Raw genomic sequence first — 16,957 nt, forward strand, 5'->3', positions numbered from 1 at the left:
CAAAGCAGTTCCTCAATAAATACTGCTTGAGTGAGTGAGAGAAGGCAGGAGATGTGCAGACAAAATGCTTAATGCGGCGCTGAAGGAGCAGGTAATAAATAGGAGGAACAATGGTAATTTAGGTGAATCAGATGAAGGCCTGGCCCTCGGGGTTCCCACTGCCGGGTGCGCAGGAGACAGGCACGTCTGGCCGATTGCAACACCTGTCGTGTGTGACGTGCCCAGCAAGTGACAGGTTGCAGGACGGAAGCCCCTACAGCTTCTGGGAGGGCGAAGCAGAGCGAGGATTTTGGAGGCTCCACAGATGTGTGTCCAGCGAGCTGGGGTGAGTGTTCCCAGGAGGGGCGGCGGTTTTGGCCCTTGTGAGGCTTAAATTCTACTGGGAGAGATAGAGAAGAAACCATGAACAAAAATACTATCATGCGAGCATTCCGGATGGCGATCAGCACTGCGGAGAAAATACCCTGGAATTAAAGCATTGGGATAGACTCAGTCGGTTGAGCTCCGACTTCAGCTCAGGTCATGATCTCGTGGTTCGTGGGTTCGAGCCCCGCGTCGGGCTCTGTGCTGCTGGCTCAGAGCCTGGAGCCTCCTTTGGATTCTGTGTCTCCCTCTCTCTCTCTCTCTCTCTCTCTCTGCCCCTCCCTTCTCTCTCTGTCTCAAAAATAAACTTTAAACATACATAAATAAATGCATACATTTGAAAAATAAAGTGTACAATTTGAGGAGTTTTGGCCCATGTGCATTCCCATGAAACCGCCACTGTAATCAAGACCCGGAACATTTCCACCACCCCAAAGTTTCCCTCCTGTCCCTTGGCCGCGAATCCTTCCTGTTGTCCCCCAGCTTCAGGCAACAGCCGATCTGCCCTCTGTCACCAAAGATTCGATTTACCTTTTCCAGAAAGCTAGGAACAGAACTGTAAGAGACTGGCTTCTTTCACTCAGCCTAACACATTCGCAATTCGTCCATGAGGCCATGCTTATCAACAATTCCTTCCTTTTTATGCCGAGTAGCGTCCTGGAATGGATATATGGCAACCCGTTTATCTGTTTGCTAGTTGGTGGACGTTTTGGGTTGTTTCCAGTTTCCGCCGATGTGAAAACAAGCGCTGTGGAAAAAAATAAAACAAAAACCCCCGAAACCCCCAAAACAAGCACCATGAACCTTCCTGTACGGGTCATTGCGGGAATATACGGATTCATTTCTCTGGAGTAAATACCCACGCGTGGGATCGCTGGGTCCTGTGTCTTCTGCACTCTTTTTATGGCGGCAATCTTGTATTCTGTGACACGTTTCGAGCTCCCCTTGTCACCTTGTTTTGTATTATCCATTGGTTCACGTGTTTATTATTTCTCTCCCAAGCATTTATTCTCTGAAAAAGAAGAGAAATGGTTGGAAGCCTAGACCCTGAAGCCAGGCTGCCTGTGTGGCTTTGGAGAAGTTACTTAACTTCTCTGTTCCTGTTTGCCCATTTGGAGAATGGGAATAACAAAAGTGCATAGGGTGGCTGTAGGGATTAAATGAGGTGGTGCATGTAAAGTGCTTAGCACAGGGCCTGCTAGAATAGAAAATCTTCAGTAAATGTCGGTGGTTGTAATTATCCAGCAGGCTTGGCACACGGATGGCGTTCGACGAATGTGTTTATTGAATGAATTTGAACAGTCTTGAAGAGCATCAGCTTTGAAGTCAGACTTCCTGGGGGAAATTCCAGCGGAGCTGCTTACAAGTGGTGGGACTTTGTTCCACCCCCCGCTCTCCTCCCCTGCCTCAGTTTCCTCATCTGTTAAATGGGGCTAAAGATCCCACCTCATAGAGAAGTGGTGAGGATTAGATAAGGTCATACAGGGAAAGTGTTTAGAGAGTCTGGGAAAAATTGGAAGCAACACGAATATGCAATAATAGGGAGATTGTGAAGTATGGTATGATACATTAGTAATTAAAAAAACGACGGTGAGTAGGGGCATGTGGGTGGCTCAGTCAGTTAAGCGGCCGACTCCGGCTCAGGTCGTGATCTCACGGTCCGTGAGTTCGAGGCCCGCGTCGGGCTCTGTGCTGACAGCTCGGAGCCCGGAGCCTGCCTTGGATTCTGTGACTCCCTCTCTCTCTGCCCCTTCCCCCACCCCTCTCACTCTCTCTCAAAAATAAATAAACATTTTTTAAAAATCTGCTTATTAGTGGGGCACCTGGGTGGTACAGTTGTCTAAGCATCTGACTCTTGATCTTGGCTCAGGTCATGATCTCGCAGTTTGTGAGTTGGAGCCCCGAATCTGGCTCTGTGTTGATGGTGCAGAGCCTGCTTGGGATTCTGTCTCTCCTTCTCTCTGCCCCTCCCCTGCTTGTGTGCATGCACTCTCTCAAAATAAATAAATAAACTTAAGAAATTTTTTTGAAAATATGCTTATTAGTGGACCGATGCAGTTCAAATCTGTGTTATTCAAGCGTCACCTATACATTCGCATATATTCCTTTGTCTATGTCTTTTTTTCTCCCTTTAAGAACAATTCCAAGAAGAAGAATTGCATCAAAGGGTTGACAGCATTATTAAGTCTCTTCATGGATATTACCAAAAGCCTACCCCAAGATCATAGTCCTATAAGTGGGGTATGAGAGTGGCTGTTATCTGGTATTCTCGTCAGCACTAATTATGACATAAAAATTTTTCTGAGAGATCAAAAAAGGGATCTGTTTAAGAGTTTAATATCCATTTCATTCATTTGATTTGCCAATTCCATTTTTTTTCGTATTCGTTGTATTTTAAATTTGTGTTCATGTGTTTTGCCTGTTTTTATGTTGTATGTTCATTTTTCTTACTGATTTGAAAATGCTCTTTACATATGAAGGACAGAAAGCTTTGTCTGCCATCTATGTATCGCCACTCATCTTTTCCCTTGATGTACTGAAATTTACCATTTTTATGAGGCCAAGTCCTCCTCACCTGTTTCGATCTATTGGGCGGTCACCTCCTGGCTACCTCCTCCAGGAAGCCTTCTGGAGGAGGCTGATTTTTTCTCTCAGAGCCCTGAAGAAAGAGGGTCTAATTGCCCATCCTGAGGAGGCCCTCGGAGGAGGTCTACCACTGGGCTTGTTCCGGGGGTCTGATCTCTGACCGAGATCCCCAACTAAGTTCCAAGAGCCTAAAAGTGCAAGTTCCCTCTGAACGCTAGTGGGAACGTGAATTGGATCCTTGGAGCACAATTTGGCAGCCTGTGTTCCGGGCCGCCGGGAGGCAGCAGAGGGCAGGTAGCGAGAGCCTTGGCTGGGAATCAAAGGTGGGGAGGAGCCCTGGCTCTGCCCCATTAGCTTGTGTGACTTGAGCAAATAAAGTTACTTCTCTAAGCTTGGATTTCCTCTGCGAAGCGCAGGCACGAATAATCATAGCCCCTGTTGTTAAAATTACACAGCTTAGCTCCAGGCATGGCAACTGTTACTATTATTAAATCTTAAAGTTGTACATTTCCTTTGACCCAGCAGTTCCATTTGTGGGAATTTATTCAAAGGAAATAATTAGAGATGTGCACAAATATTTAACTGCTTGAATGGGGGGGGTATTATTTATAATAGCAAAATATTTATCACAGCTTCGATGTTCAACAAGAATGAGTGGTTAAACAAATCAGAGTTCATTGACAGGATGGCATCTGAAGCCATTAAAACTAATGCTCTCGAAGAAAATGACATGGGAAGATACTGGTGATATTTCCCATCTTGTTTTTAAAAACATATAAAATTCTTTATAAACGTATACCTCTGATTCTGTTAAAGACAAAAGGGGTAGGTAAACGTACAGGAAAAAAATGACTCATGCAATCATCCATTCATTGCCTCCACAGGCATTAATTAAATGCCTACTATGTGCTAGACACTGTTCCGGTGTGTGTGGGGGGGGGAGGGAGGCAGAATGCACTCAGCGTTTAAGAGTATTTCTGTGGGGGTGGATTTAGGAATCATCCAACCACCCCATTCAGTAAATGTTTATTGATCATCTACATACCAACAGTGCAAGGGCACTGGGGCATGCACAGTGAAGAAAACAGACAAAACCCATGCCCTCCTCGAGCTGACATTTCAGTAGAGGGAACTACCAAAAAACAATAACTACAATTAGCTAATCATCTCGTTTGTTAGAAGGTGATTACAGCAGGGAAATTAAAAAAAAAGCAGACAAAGTGAAGGGTTTAGTAGCTCGAGAGAAGGTTGTTTGCTGCTTTAGTTAAGGTGCGAAGGTGTAAGGTCACTGATAAGGTGATGCAGGAGTAAAACACTGAAGGAGTCAAGAGAGGGAGCCCTGGGGTACCTGGGGGAAGGCTACTCTGGACAGAAGGAACAGACAATGCAAAGACTTTGAGGTGGGAGAGCACCTGATATTTTTCTGGAAGGGCAAGGTAGCTGGCGCCCAGTGAGTGAAATCACAGGACAGCTTGTCTGGGTTTAGCCTAAGGATTTTGTTGTTTTCTGGTAGTTTCCTTTTTTTTTTTTTTTTTTGACACATCATTCACTTTTTAAAAACTTATTAAAAAGAGTAAGATCAAATAGTGTCTTGATTTCAGGTCAAGTTCCTGAACTCAGACAGACTGTCGTTCGAAACTCATTATCTGGGGCGCCTGGGTGGCTCAGTCGGTTAAGCGACCGACTTCAGCTCAGGTCATGATCTCCATGAGTTCGAGCCCCGCGTCAGGCTCTGTGCTGATAGCTCAGAGCCTGGAGCCTGCTTCAGATTCTGTGTCTCCCTCTCTCTCTGACCCTCCCTCGTTCATGCTCTGTCTCTCTCTGTCTCAAAAATAAATAAACATTAAAAAAAAATTAAAAAAAAAACTCATTGTCTATGTCCTGTAATCCTGAGGCAGCTAGGTCACCACTTTGAGCCTCAGTTTCTTTATCCGTAAATTGGGTATTAACAATAAAATAGGGATTTAGTGAGCGTTTAGCGGAACGATGCAAGTAAAGCATTTGGTCGGGTGTCTGGCACATAAGAAGTTCGTCATAACTGTTTCTGGCCACAATTGCGCATTACCGCTTTCCACCCACCAACTCTTTTTAGTGTAAGGTGGGTCTGTTACAAGAGAATAGTCATTTCCCCTTTAAGAACTCTATCCGGCGGGGAGCCAGCTTCCCGGCACCCTTTCCAAATTTTCCAATCCCCGCTTGGCATTTTCATCCCGAAGGCCTCCGATTGTACAATATGCACCAATCAGAGGCTGGAGCGGGTTCTGCCAGCGGCCCAGCTCCGCCCCCGAGTGGGCCCTGCCCCCTGCCCGGTCAGCCCCGTTGCTATGGGGACTGGTGGGCGGTGAGGGGGGGAAAGCCCCGGATGTTCGTTGGGGATTTAACATGGCGGCGGCAGGGGCCGCGGTGGCGGCGGCGCAAGAGAGTTGAGGGCCGTGTGAGGGTTCGGAATTCCGAGTCGAGCAGCTAGGCCGCGAGCGACTGCAGCGCCGATCCGGTAGGATAAACGGTCTGGCCAGGGGATTGGGGTGGGCCGGGCGATGGCGGTGGGAGATCGTTTACACAAGTAGGGGGCGGGGCCGCTGGGGTCAAAGTTCACTCAGGAGGGAAGGGTCGCGTCCGAGGGGTCGGGGGTCAATATTGCTGGGGAGGGTGGGGTAGGGGAGGTCAGAGTTCAAACTAGCGAAGGGGGCGTGGCGAAGGAGAGCGCAAATTTCGAAATTTAGAATGGGGCGCGTTCGAGGGGGCTCGGGGCGAGTGTCAAAAATGGGGGTCAGAACTCATCACTTGAAGGCCGGGTGCGCCTACCAGGGTCACAGATCGCAGCTAAGGGGGTTGGTGGTTCTCAGGTTTAAGGCAGCAACCATTGGAGCAGATGCATGAGATTTAGGTTGGGGGACCTCTTTTTAAGGGATCAAATGTGGGGCGTGGCCAAAGGAGGGCAAAGGTCAGAATCTGACAGATGATGTACCTGAGGGTCAAAAGTTACAACCCTAGAGGGATGCATTGCTGGGGAGGACGGGAGGAATGTCCCAGAGAGAGGTCAGGGAAGACCTGGTGGAGTAAAAGCCCCCTCCCGCAAATAATGAAAATAATAGCAAACACTTACAAATCACTATGTGCCAGTTCATTTAGATGCTTTGCATATGTTTAATCCTGACTACAGCCTTACAGGGTTGGCACTATTATTAAGAGCCCAAGTGATTAGCCCCGGATCATCTAACGAATAAGTTGTGGGGTTGGGATTCAAACTCTATAGAGTTCTGGGCGCAGAATGGTACGATGCTCTCAAACGTAATCTTGTCTATCATTTAATGACAGCTAACTTTGTTCTCAGTGCTGTTTCATTCTACCACAATCTTGTGAAGTGGGTACCGGATAGACCCACTTTCCAGACGGGAAAACAGGCTCAGATAGCTTCTGTTGAGTAACAGAGGCTGATTCCAAGCTGGGTCTGACTGATTCCAGAGCTCCTGCCCCCAGTTCTCATACTGTAGATTGTTGAAGGTCTGTTCCTGGAAGCAGGGGGCCGGGCAAAGCTGAGCCACTCCCTGGACTGGAATGGATTGTCTCTGGGCTTCTTGGAAGGGCGTGATCTGGGAAGAGAAGTTCCCTCGGACCTATGGGAGTGGGGTGTTTGTGGGTGGCCCAGAGTTCAATGAGTCTGATGGGCTTCTGCCTGGAGAGGGTGTCCTTGAGTGGGACCCTGTACAAAGTTGAGTATTCTCTGTACTGAAAACCCCAAGCTCTCACCTTGGTCCTCAGTCGCCCCCACCTCATTTCCTCCCCATCCCTCCTCGAGGTCCAACCCCACTGGCCTGTTTGCTGTTCTTACTCTCTCTAGGCATATGCCACCCTCCAGGGCTTTGACCTTCCTGTTCCCTCTGCCTGGAATCCTTTCCCCACCCTGCCCCCTCACTCCCAGTCACTCCACCCAGTTCTCACAGTCCCTCACACTCTTTATCTCACTATCTTGTTTTCTCCCCAGCCCTTTGCTCTGTTCTTACTTGGTTTTTCAGGGCACTGTTTATTCCCTGCCTGCTCCCCAGAATGTGGGCCCCCCACGGCGGGAGTTTCTCCCATGTTGTTCCTTCCCTGAACACCCACCTGAAGCCCTGCCCGGCGGTAGAGGATGCTCGGCTGTTGGTGGTCGAACGATGGACGCTGCCGGGCGCCGGGACCATAGCAGTGGAAGAGACACAGAATCCCTGGCCTCCAAGGGCTCTCGGCATCCCTTCGTGGGAGCAGACTGGAAGCAGACCCCCAGCCAGTGACACATGGCTTCAGCCGTACCCCTGGGGTGCCTGGCCTGGGAGGGGCGGCGGAGCAGGGAGGCGATGGGTACCTGCCCTGGGTCTGTGGAGCAGTACTGGGGACTGGTTCGGAGCGCGGGCGCTGGAGCGGGGATTCACACGCAGCTCCAGCGCTCACGGGCTGTGACTGTGGGCAAGTCGCTTAACTTCCTGGGCCTCCGTTTTCTTCGTCCGCAAAATGGAAATAGCGATAGTGGCCACCTCGTGGGATTGCCGTGAGGGTGCAAGGTGTAAAGCGCTTGACCCAGGACCTGGCACACGGTGGGTGCTGTGTTAGCGTTTGTCTTCCTTGGGAGGACCTCACTTTCCATCCGCCTCCTGGCTTTCTCAGCCAGCCGCCCCGCCCCCTTCTGGGCAGGGTCACTGGGTGGGCACACTGCCAGGCAGCCCCATGAGGTCAGCCCAGCCTCGTGCCCTCGCGGTTCCAGCTTGCTCAGCATCCCGGGCTTGGCACAGAAAAGGAGGGACGGGGCTTTGGCACTGGGGACCCCAGTTCGGGTCCCTGCCCTGTCACCGGCCGAGGGACCTTAGGCAAGTCATTTCTTACTTGCCAGTCTTATTCCTGACGATACATTTTAGACTAGGGAAGAAAGTGAAGCATTCAGTATAACAGAGCACTCCCCCCCTCCAGCTTGGGCCTGTGACGAGCTCAGAGCTTGCAGTGTTGAGTTCAATGCCCCGCCCCCTCCCCAGCCTCCCTGCCGGAGCTGCCCTGCCTTGGAATTGGTGTTCAGCGCTCCTCTGCGGGTCTTCCTACTTTTACTGCCTTTGAGAGTGTTCCCGAATGACAGAGCAACAGCCCTCAACCCTGGCTGCACACTGCAGTCACCTGGAGAGCTTTCAAAAATGCCGTTGCCCAGGCCAGCCGTAGAGATTACGACTTGGATCCGCTTGGGTCTGGGGTGGGGCTGGCATCAGTACGTGGCTCTGGTGGCCAGCCAGGGTTGACCGCCGCTGTTTTCCGGTTTCACGGATCATGTAAGTGGTATCCCGGTAAGCAGCCTGCTTTTCCTGCTCAACGTTAGAGTCTGCCTGTTGCTCCTCGAGGATGCGTGTCGCGCTAGGATTCACGGTCTCGGCCGTGAGTGTTTCTTTTTGTGATTATGCCACACAGGAGTTACCTGTTCACCTTTTGGTGGACATTTGGGTGGTTTCCCATTGGGACAGTGACGGTGCTGGGTCGAACATTCTAGAACGTGTTTCCTTGGATACCGTGGCCAGAGTCTCTCTCGGGCATGGGAATCGCAGTGGAACTGCTGGACCTTCCAAATTGCTGTCCTAAGCAGTTGTACCAGTCTGCTTTCCAACCAGGCTTGAGGGCTCCCTTCACGCCACGTCCTGCTTTGGGCGAGTTCATGGCCCCTGCTGAAATGGCTTTACTCAGCCATGAGATGGTGGCTTTATGCCCACCCCCAGCCCCCGGGTCGGCTGGGAGCAGTTGAGGAGGTGGTTCACGCGATGGGCTTAGCTGGGACCTGACACCCACCGAGCCCCCACACCCAGGCTTTTGCCCCGTAGGGCATCCGGGGCAGTGACCACAGCTTTGACGCAGCTCTCCTGGGGAGGCATCTCTCAGGGCTGACAGTGGGGAAGGAAACCGTACTGACTTGAACCTCCTCAGGAACGGGGCAGGGAGGAAGCAGGTGAAGGGTGGAAAGCGACAGGCAGAGCCTGTCACACTCTTTGTGTGTCTGACCACGGGTCCCACTGGCAACCAGCACGGCCCTGGCCCTGCCTGCATGGATTTTGGCATACCAGGGACACGGGCCCCATCCCCAGACAATGACGGCCCAGAGCGTCAGGGCTGGGATGGGGAAGCACAAGCAGAAGCGTCAAGGTTAGGATCCGGGAAGCACCTGGCCCAGCCTGGGGAGTCAGGGCTTTCTAGAGAAGGAGACATCTGACCGATGAGAAAGAGTGAGCCAGGCCTAGAAAGGAGGTGGAAAGAATAGAGCGGGTAGTGGGTATGGGAAGTGCAAAGGCCCTGAGATGGTCAGGTACCAGCACGGAGGCCAGTGTGACCAAGCAGGCACTGAGCTCAGGGAGGCGGGGAAGATGTGGCAGATACACGGGGGGCCGACAGGCTGAGGCGAGGAGTGTGTCTAATGAGGATCATTGGAAGGTTTCAAGCAACATTTGGTGTCTTTCTTTAAAAAAAAAAACAACTTTTTTTAAAGTTTATTTATCTTGAAAGAGAGAGTGAGAGAGCACAAGGTGGGTAGGGGCAGAGAGAGAGAGGGAGAGAGAATTCCAAGCAGGCTCTGCACTGTGAGAGAAGAGCCCAACTCGGGGCTCAAACTCATGAACCCTGAGATCGTGACCTGAGCCGAGATCAAGAGTATACTTAACAGACTAAGCCACCCGGGCGCCCCCATCCCGTTTCTCTTTTATAAGGGTTGCTCCTTTTGCCATGTGGGGCCCAGATCATGGGGGGTGGTGGCAGGGAGACCGCAGGGAGGCCGCTGTAATAGTCCCAGCAGATGAGGGCGGCGAGGATGAGGGCGGCAGTGATGGAGGAGGGATCTGTGTGCTGTCGAAATTGTGGGTACTTTCCACATGTTAACCCATTGGATCTCCACAGACAGCCTACGAGGTAGGTACTGTTATTGTCCCCACTTTAGAGATGAGAAAACTGAGACCCAGAGAGGTAGGTGACAAGTCTAAGATTATACAGCAGGCAAGCGGCAGAGGTAGGACGGGAACTCCAGGCCTTCAGACTCTGGAGTCACTGCCTGCTGTGGCTGCCCTCAGTGATTTGGAAGTGGTTTTGATGAGACAAGGTCTCTTCCTGTCCAGTTGGGCCTGACCCAGGCTCCTCTTTATTAGATGGAACCTCCTTGGAGGTCTGTTCAACCTGGGCTGTTTCTGGGCCCCGGGTCCCTACCTCTCTCGGGGCCCCCCACAACCCCTTCGCTCTCTTATCCACTGCCTCACCCCTCCTTGTCCTGCTGGCTCACAGTAGACCAGACTTCCTGGCCAGACGCCGGTCGGGGTGTCCCCAGCAGCTGTTTATCCCATCACCCGAGCCAGGCGGCCACAGATGCTGCCAGCAGGAAGCGGTCTCCTTCCAAGTCACGGCCAGGGAAATGGGACCCTTCCCGCCCCAACCACCCTTCCGGGGCTGGGGCTTGTTGTCCGCCGGCCGCCTTGGCCCACAGGAAGGTGTGGGGGGAGCAGAGGGGGGCAGAGGGGAGCTCTGCCAGGTCCCAGGGGAGCTGGCTGTGGCGGATGAGACAGAAGCCACCCCTCACCGCAGCCTGTCTCCTGGGGCCCTCTGGTCCTGCCCTGCCTTTCCCCAGGTGCTGCTGCCGCCCTCAGGGGCAGTGACCACTTCCGTGCCGGGGGCCACGCTGTCCACAGCATCCCTGCTCCCCCTAGCTGGGGCCCCTGGGAAAGAGCCGGAGCCTCCCAGCCTCACGTTCCTCACCTGTGAAATGGGCCGTTGGGAGGGTTGTAGATCATGCTGGAAAGCGCTTAGCACGTTGCCCGGCCCACGGTGAGCTTGCGGTAACAGTTTAATAATTCAACAATTTTAACAGTCTCCGTTTCGGTGCGCCCCGTCCCCCTGGGCTGCGGCGTCCTCCTCGCGGGCTCCCAGCCTCCGGGGCGGCAGGCCAGGCGCTGGCTGTGCTTTTTGAGCATCCTCGCGGTGGCTCTGCCCAAGGGCCCGGAGGGGGAGGGCTTAGTAACCTCATTTCTCTCTGCCAGCCTCTTCTTCGTTTTAAAGAGGCATGTTTTTGCTCCGTGTGCGCGTTGTCCCCTACACTTGTAAGAGTTGCAAACCTCCGCACGGCACAGCAGGCTACAGGGTGACAAGGACACCCCTCTCCGGGCCTGGCTGTCCGTCCCCTTCCCAGAGACAGCCATTGTTCCTGGCGTCTTTTCTTTCTGCACACGATCTGCCCCCTTTTGTTTCTCCCCAGGTGGAGCCGACTTCCCATGTTGGTGTTCTGTCCCAACCCTTGCAGGTTTCCCCTTCCGTTCTGTGGAGCGCTCTCTGCGGCCGTGCGATGTCCCCTGATGCGCCTGTGTTCACGTCAGTGGCCGTTCCCGCCCTTCCAGCCTTTCCCTCTTCTGGACAGGGCTTCACGCGTGTGACTGCGGCTGCGGGTGCGGCTCTGGAGGCGGGCTGGGGGGGGGGGGGTCTGAGGTGCGCACCCTGGTAGCTCTGCCCGTAGGGCTCTGGCCTGCCCGTTTACACCCCAGCCCCGGGGTCTGGTGGCTCCGAGGTCAAAGAGGTTGAGGTTTTCCTCCGGCCTGGCCGCGTTGTTGGGTGTTACCTGATACTTTGATCTTTGCCCGCCCTTACCTGTAAGGTCCTGATTTTCATGTGAATGAAATGGAGCATTTCTGTGTTTGTTGAAAGCCATCCAGGCTTCCTTTCCCGGGAGCTGTTTGTGGGATTTTTACTTTCCCTGAGAAGGGGAAACTGAGGCACAGGCTGGCAACCCCTGCGCAAATAAGTGGCAGACCCAGGACTCGAACCCCAGGCCCTCCTGGCTCCAGTCTGGAGTTCTTAACTTGAGTGACACGGTGGAGGCTGAGGGCATGGACTCTGGCGCCAGCTTTGCCCCTATTAGCTGAGTGGTCACTTAACCGCTCTGTGCCGTGGCGTCCTTATCCATAAAATGCGGACGACGAAGGGTTGTTGTGAGGATATAAATGCGTAATCTTCAGGTAAAGTGCACCAAAGGCGCTCAGAGACTTAGCTGCTAGTGATAATATGCATAGTCTCACCCGATACCGGGACTGTTCACGGGCCTCCCTCTGCGTGCTCCTGCGAACTGAGTTATTGGCCCCCGCCAGCACCCTCCAGATCGGGGCGTTCCTGTTACTCCCCTTCCACAGGGGAGGAGATTGAGAGCCTGGGAGACTTGCCTGGGGCCACTGCCGAGTCTGCCTCCTGACCACCTTGGCACACGACCTGTGCCACCCCCGGAACTAAGCCTGAGGGCTTAGAAGGCTCTCTCGCGCCCCCCCCCCCCTTTGTGTCTTCCCAGGGTTCCAGGCCCTCCCTGCTTCCACCCCCAGGTGCCTGGGGCCTGGCTCTGGAAACTCCTGATAAAGTGGCATTGTGCTGAGGTTTCGGCCCGGCTCACTTCCCTCGTCTGGTTTCAGCCGCTCCCACACTACGGGAAGGGAAGCCGCCTGGCTATCCTGGGCCTCCTCCCGCCCTCCTCCTGCCCCTTCCTCCCCTCCCCTCCCCACCCCTCCCCTCCCCTCCCCTCCCCTCCCTTCCCCTCAGCAGTCAGTGCTGGGAATAGGGAGAAAGTAGGACATGGCCGGAGGGCAGGGCTCTTCAGCACCTGCCCCTCAGGTGAGGACCCCCAGGCCGGTCTGCCTCCTGTCTCCCTAGGGACCCCTCCTCTGCTGCCCGCGGGCGCCCCCAGATCTTCCACAGCAGCCTGACCCCAGATGATTTGACTCCGAGATGCCGCGTGTGTGTCTGTATGTTTATGTACGTTTATGATTCTACTACTTTTATACGTGTACCAATCGTGAAGCGTAATATGCCTCCGGAAACGCGCGTAAGCGCACGCCTCGATTTCACATAATTATAGGAGGAACCGACACCCTCACCACACGGCGGGGGGTGAGGGGGGGGAGACAGGACACCTCACCCTGGAAGCCTCCACCCCCACTCTCTCGATCACGACCCCAGGAGTGATCACCCCCCTGACCTTGGGGGTCCCTGCGTCCCTGCTTTTCTGGAGAGTTCTTACCAGGCATGCATCCTCCACCCTTGCCTGCTTTTGAACTTCACATACATGGAGTCCTCTGGCGCGTCCTCGTTTGTGTCCGCCGTCTTTCGTCCGCAATCTGGGAGGTCCCGCCGCGCGCTCGAGTGTGGCAGGCCCCTCGTCCGCCGTCACTGCTGTGTAGTATTCTGTTGTGGAAATAAACCAGAACGGATGTCTCTGTCTCCTGCTGTGCAGGGTATAAATGTCCTTGAACTCGTCTGCTGGGGCACGTGTGCATGCTTTTTCCAGGGAATCTACCCAGGGTGCCTTGCTTGGGTCAGAGGTAGGGTATGGTACCAATGTACACTACGCATCCTCACCAACATTTGGTCAAACTTTCTTTTTTAATTTTTTTAAGTTTATTTGAGAGAGAGAGAGGTGAGGAGGGGCAGGGAGAGAGAGAGAGAGGAGAGAGAGAGAAAGAGGGAGGATCCCAGCTAGGCTCTGCATCAACATCGCAAAGCCCCATGCGGGGCTTGAACCCACGACTGAGAGATCATGACTTGAGCCGACACCAAGAGGCGGACAGGACACTTAACCAGCACCCCTGGTCGGTCAAAGTTTTTAATTGAGCTTGGAACATTTTATATTCTGTTCTGCAGAAGTAACATGTGCTTGTTTATCATTGATTGGAGTCCTCTCGTTATTCTGTCCTTCCCATGTTCCTGTCCCTGCCAGCTCTTACCCGTCCTTCCAGTAGGAGTCAAGTGCTTATTCCTGAGTAGGCGCTGTGCTGGGGCCACGGGAACCAGAGGTGACCACAGTAGGTGGCCCTTAGTGTACCCTGTCTTAGTGCACAGACCTTGGTCAAAGGTTGACACACAGACAGGTAAAGGAAGCCAGACTCCCAAGCCCCCGTCGTCCCCCAGTGACCCTGTCTCATCAACGGGCACCCCATCCATCCTGTAGATCCGGCCAGGAGTCTGGTATCATCCTGACTCCTCTTGTCCTCTTCCTTCGCATCCACCATGATAGGAAAGCCACTTGTTATACCTTCAGAACAGAACCTTTCACTCTCCCTGTGTCAGCCCCTACTTAATCCACTCTCTTCCCCCACCTCCCCGCACCCCCGCTGCCCCCACAGTCCATCCTCCCATGAGGACAGAGGGAGCTGGGGTCACATCGTGTCTCTGCCTGCTGGGGACCCTCCTGTGGCTTCATCTCTTTGGGGCAGGGGCGGCGGGGGGGGTGGGGCATGAGATCCTGGCCCAGCTTCCTTGCCAGCTTCCTCTTCTCTCCTGCCATGCTGTTCCTGGAACATTCTAGGCTGGGTCCTGCCTCAGGGCTTTTGGTTCATGCTGCTTCCTCTGCAACCTGTCACCGTCTCTTCCCGCCTTCCCCTGCTTGATTTTCTTTGTAGCACTCATTCTACATTACATTACATTAGGATTTGTGGGTCACTTGGCTTATTGTCCTCCCTGCCCCTCATAACTTGGCTTCATGGGCTGGGGGGTAAGCGTGGGAGACCCTTACCGTGTCCCTTGCTAGAACCTCAGCTTGATGTGTATGTGTCGTGATTGCTTAATGAACGCTGGTGGACTAAATGTGAAAGCAGGAATGAATGAGCTCTGCTAAGCTGTGAATGCTGTTGTCACCTGAGTGCAGTGACCAATGACGGGAGATCTGCCCCAGGTAAAGGAGGGAACACCACTTGAAGGGTGGATAGAGGTTGGCTGGGGATGGGCATTTGAGGCTGGGAGAGCGCAGGGGCCTTCGGGGGATTGAAGGGTAGCACTGTCAGTTCTGTGGTCAGTCTGGATTTTGAATGCAGACGGCCACGCGGGCCTCTCCACGTCCTGATTCTTCTCTAGAATCGAGGCCACTCTGGGTGTTCTAGGGCATCTATGAAGTTCTGCTCCTAACATACTTAGCTGATGCCTGGCGTATAAATATGATTGTTTTCGTTTCCCTTCCACAAATACTCTGGCCCTTTGTGGCCTCCAGGGACACAGTGGTTGGTGGATAAACAGATCCCGTTGCTACCCACTTGGCGTCTGCCTCTTGGACTTTCAGCCTTCTGGGGCATCCCTGCTCAGAGGCAGGGGAGGGCCTGAAATGACCTCGGGTCTGGGGAGTGCTTATTCCCTAGACTGATTAATAGGGAAAACTAATTGAAGGTTTGCACGTACCAGGCCCAGCACCCCACGTAGCACTCCTGTGCGTCTGCTCAGTGCATCCCGGGATCCCAGAAGGTGGCCGTGACTATTTGACCCCTTTCATAGAGGGTAAGGGTGGTACCAGTGGGGAGTGCTAGCCTGTCCTGAAAGCTGGTGCTAAGCAGGTCTGGTGGTATCTCCTCAGCCTGCCGATTTGCCTTTCCCTGGTGGCCGGTCAGGTGGAGCAGCCTTTCACCTGTTCCTGGGACATCTGGAAGCTCCTGTCTTGTGAAGAGCCTGTTCAAGTCACTTGCCCATTTTCCATCAGGCTGTCTGCATTTTTATTTGTCAGTTCTTTGAGTTAAATCCTAGGTTCTGGATGAGAGCCTTTGTGTTTCTGAGATGCTATACATATCTTCTCCTGGCCTGCTGCCTGTCTTTTCGCCTTCTTTATTGTATCTTTTGATGAACAGAAGCTCTTAATTTTAATGTGGTCAAATGTATCACTCATTTCCTTTACAGTTTTATAGTCCTGCTTCTCACCTTTAGTCTTTCTTTGTCCTGGGTGTGTGTGTGTGTGTGTGTGTGTGTGTGTGTGTGTGTGTGTGGTGTGAGGCATCCAGGTTCATATTCTTCATCTGGATCCCCAATCCTCCAAATACCATTTATTAAAAACAGGCTCACTTTTCTCCACAGTCAGGGTTCTCATAAATCACGTGTCTGTATAACTGGGTCTTTCTCTGAGTGCTCTGTCCTTTTCTCGCTCTTTTGGCCTATTCCTGCATCACTACCATGCTGCCTTAATTTCTGTAGTTGATAAGAAGTTTTGATCATGGGGAGAGCAAACACTCTTACTTGTTCTTCAAGAGTGTCTGGGCCATTCCTGGCTTCTTGAGTTCTATTTAAATATTAGACAAGCATCTTGTCACACACACAGACACAACATTGTGTCTCCCCAGTCCATGAACATGGTATATTTCCCCATTTATTTGTCTTCTCTGACGTCTCTCAGGAACGTGCCCTGCTTTTCCAGCACTTGGGCTTTTCCAGTCCTTGCCCACCTCTTGTTGGATTTATTCCGAGGTACTTCATGATGTGGCTGGGGGAGTCTGTGCCTTCCTCTCCCACAAGGTGCCTTGCACCCTAGGTTTGGCCTTTGCCAGGTGAGGCTCACATTAGGGGCAGAAGTCCCCCTCCCCAGACCCTGCTTCCTCCCTGGCATCACTCCTGGGCCCTGGGAGAAGGCGGGCAGGGTGCCCGGAGAGGAGGTTGTAATTTTCCTGAATGATTTCAAGGGCTAATTAAAGGTTTTCCTTGACTAATCAGCTTACAGTTTAATTATCGGGGAACAGGCTCAGGGATGCGGGAAGCAGCTCTGGAGGAGTCTCCTCACAGCGTGGCAGGAAGGAACCAGGGCCCAGCTCTACCCCTCTGGGGTGGCAGGACCTGGGGATACCCTGGCACCCTCCAGTGGGCCAGCTGGTGTTTCCCATCCCCGTGAAAGAAGAGAGGTGGAGGGCAGCTGGTGTGGCTGAGGTCAGCGCGGGTTCCTTCTCCGCCTGACATCCTTCCATGTCTCCCACTGCCTGGGGGCGAGGACCCAAACCTGGAGCCCCCTCTGGTGGACCTGGCCCTGCCCCGATCTGCTTGCCTGCTGCACTTAGCCTTGCCCACCTTTGTTAAGTGCCCTCATCTCAAGTATTCCTCGCCAGACTTGAACTAGAGGTCACCCCCTCTGGGAGGCCTTCTCAGGTCGCCCCTCCCCCTGCCCCGCCCACCAGAGCAGGTGATAAGCTCTGCTAGCTCCCTGCTGGCTGTCAGGGCCACTCACTCCACCCCTGCTAAGTGCTGGGCCTGGCGC

General features: G+C 53.2%; 1 protein-coding gene across 7 annotated transcripts in view; it reads left to right on the forward strand.

Annotated features, from left to right (window-relative positions):
- Positions 1-5,283: 5,283 nt before the first annotated feature.
- Positions 5,284-16,957, forward strand: part of PAK4 (p21 (RAC1) activated kinase 4) — a 44,790-nt gene continuing 33,116 nt past the window's right edge. For 4 of the 7 annotated variants that reach the window (XR_008293400.1, XM_027044952.2, XM_027044959.2 and 1 more), the window contains exon 1: positions 5,284-5,443. The gene's annotated coding sequence lies outside the window, so the exon portion shown is untranslated. Of the gene's footprint in view, positions 5,456-7,295; positions 7,521-16,957 lie in introns of those variants that run through there. The other 3 variants (XM_027044954.2, XM_053209865.1, XM_027044957.2) reach the window with 3 other exon arrangements.

This window comes from Acinonyx jubatus, chromosome E2, assembly GCF_027475565.1.
Source record: "Acinonyx jubatus isolate Ajub_Pintada_27869175 chromosome E2, VMU_Ajub_asm_v1.0, whole genome shotgun sequence".
NCBI lineage: Eukaryota > Metazoa > Chordata > Mammalia > Carnivora > Felidae > Acinonyx > Acinonyx jubatus.